We start from the raw sequence: 2589 nt of genomic DNA, 5'->3' as shown, positions 1-2589 counted from the left end.
TTTTTTTTCTCATAGCAGTTTATTTTTACTAAAATTATTATTATTTTTTTAATGTTGTTGGCATAATGCGTGTAGGGAAGAATATTTGTCAATCACCATAAACAAAATTCTTCACAAAATGTAAAAAATAAAAATGCATAATAAATCTTCTTATTACGCTAATAAAATTACAATAATTTTTTTTTACAAATAATATAAAAAAAATCATTTTTACTTTTAACAAAAAAATACATTTAAAAATTAGCAATTTCATAACCACTTTTTGTTTTGTAATTCTCGGAAATACAATAATAAAAAAGGAAACAATATTGAATTACAATATTTAATACTTAAGAAATTTAATATTAAATAAATTTTATACATTTATAACAAATTATAAATCTATATATGCAGTTTACCGTATTTACAAGTAATTTACCGTATATACAGCTTACCGTATATGCTGTTTATCGTATTTGCAGCTTACCGTATTTGCACCCTATCGTATTTGCAACTTACCGTATTTTCAGCCTACCGTATTTACAAACAACTTACCGTATTTTCACCTTACCGTATTTTACAACTTACTGTATATGCTGTCTACCGTATTTGCAGCTTACTGTATTTTTATATATCGATTTTTGCACTTACAAATACCGAGAATACAAAACACCATACATTCACTTACCAAACAGAATTTCAAAAAAATTTCTAGATTTTTATTTTTTCAACATAAATATAAAATAAATATTAAATATCTATGAATCACAAAATATAAATGCATATGAATATGGTGTTTAATCTTCAATTTTTCAATATTGAATTACACAAAATTTGAAAATATAATCTTTACATTCAACTCAATCATATCAATACTATTAAAGAATACAAGCAAAATAATTTGTATAATCTCGTATATTTCTTATTCAAGTATGAAATATAAAAGTATATTTTTTCTAGATGGCATAATACTGTTATGCAATTGTAAAAGTAATTTACAATTATTTTCTTATATCATGAAAATATTTCTAAATATTGCTTCAAAAATTTTTCAAAAAACTAAAATTTATACACTAATAAAAATACGATAAATGCACGTGACAGTTACTGTGCAGAGAGGTTTTTTTTTTCTTTTTTAACTTCGCACTGTACGGAGAGTTGGCAAACTCTCTGCACATGTGCGAAGTTTTTTTTTTTTCTTTTTTTACTCCGCACTGTACGGAGAGTCAGCACTTTGTGAGGACAGTGTCCTCACAGATTGTGTTGACTGTCCGCACAGAATGTCACCTTTTCGTACTGTACAGAGAGTTTTTTTTTACTTCGCGTTGTACTGAGAGTTCACCAACTATCCGTATATAGTTTGTCATCTCTCCACACTATGTGGATAGTTTTTCTTCCTTTTTTACTCCACACGTAGTTTTCCATCTCTCTGCACTGTGCGGAGAGTTTTTTTTTTTTTTAAAGCACATGTGCGAAGTGTTTTTTTTCTCATAGCAGTTTATTTTTACTAAAATTATTATTATTTTTTTAATGCTAGTGGCATGATGTGTAGAAAAACATTTGGTTGACATAATTTTTTTAATGTTAGTGGGATGATGTGTGGAAGAACATTTGTTTGACATAAACAAAATGAAAAATAAAAAATGACATCATGCATAGTAAAATTGGAGTGAATTGCCTAAATGGTCACTGAACTTTCCAAGAGGTTTCCAAGGGGTCACTTAACTTTAAAAATTACTTAAATAGTCACTGAACTTTGAAAAAGGTTTCTCAGAAGTCACTGAACTTTGCAAAAGGTTTCCTAGAAGTCACTGAACTTTAAAAATCACCTAAATGATCACTGAACTTTACAAAAGTTTTCCCAGAAGTCACTGAACTTTTCAACTTCAAACCACCTTGGAGCCACCACTTATGGACCACCTAAACCCACCCTCCGGCCACCTTAGCCGTCAGACCGAAATACCACCTTGAAGCCCTCATTTCCCTCTTCGCAACCCACCCAAGATCCGGCCATAACACCAATCGGTTTGACCGAAAATCCAAGCCAAAATGGGCGATCTGGAACAAAAAAAAAATGAAATTCTGGCCATTTTTTGTGCCAAGCTGCCCATTTTGGCTTGAATTTCTGGCCACAACGGTTGGGGTTGTGGTCGGAGCTTGGGTGGGTTGCGAAAAGGAAAATGAGGGCTTCAAGGTGGTATGTTGGTCCGGCGGCCAAGGTGGCCGAAGGGTGGAGTTTTGGTGGTCCAAAAGTGGTGAGTGGTGACTTGTTCACTTTCTGGCAATTTTTTATGCTTGATTAGCCCATTTTGACTTCAATTTTTGGTCAAATCGGTTGGTGTTATGGCCGAAACTTGGGTGGGTTGCGAAGAGGGAAGCAAGAGCTTCAAGGTGGTATGTCGGTCCGTTGGCCAAGGTGGCCGGAGGGTGGGTTTAGGTGGTCCATAAGTGGTAGCTCTAAGGTGGTTTGAAGTTGGAAAGTTCAGTGACTTCTGGAAAAGTTTTTGTAAAGTTCAGTGACCATTTAGGCGATTTTTAAAGTTCAGTGATTTCTGAGAAACCTTTTGCAAAGTTCAGTGACTATTTAGGTGATTTTTAAAGTTCAGTGAC

This window comes from Olea europaea, chromosome 12 (assembly GCF_002742605.1).
Source record: "Olea europaea var. sylvestris chromosome 12, O_europaea_v1, whole genome shotgun sequence".
Taxonomy (NCBI): domain Eukaryota; kingdom Viridiplantae; phylum Streptophyta; class Magnoliopsida; order Lamiales; family Oleaceae; genus Olea; species Olea europaea.
The sequence above is the reverse complement of the archived record's forward strand: the minus strand, read 5'-3'. Positions refer to the sequence as shown.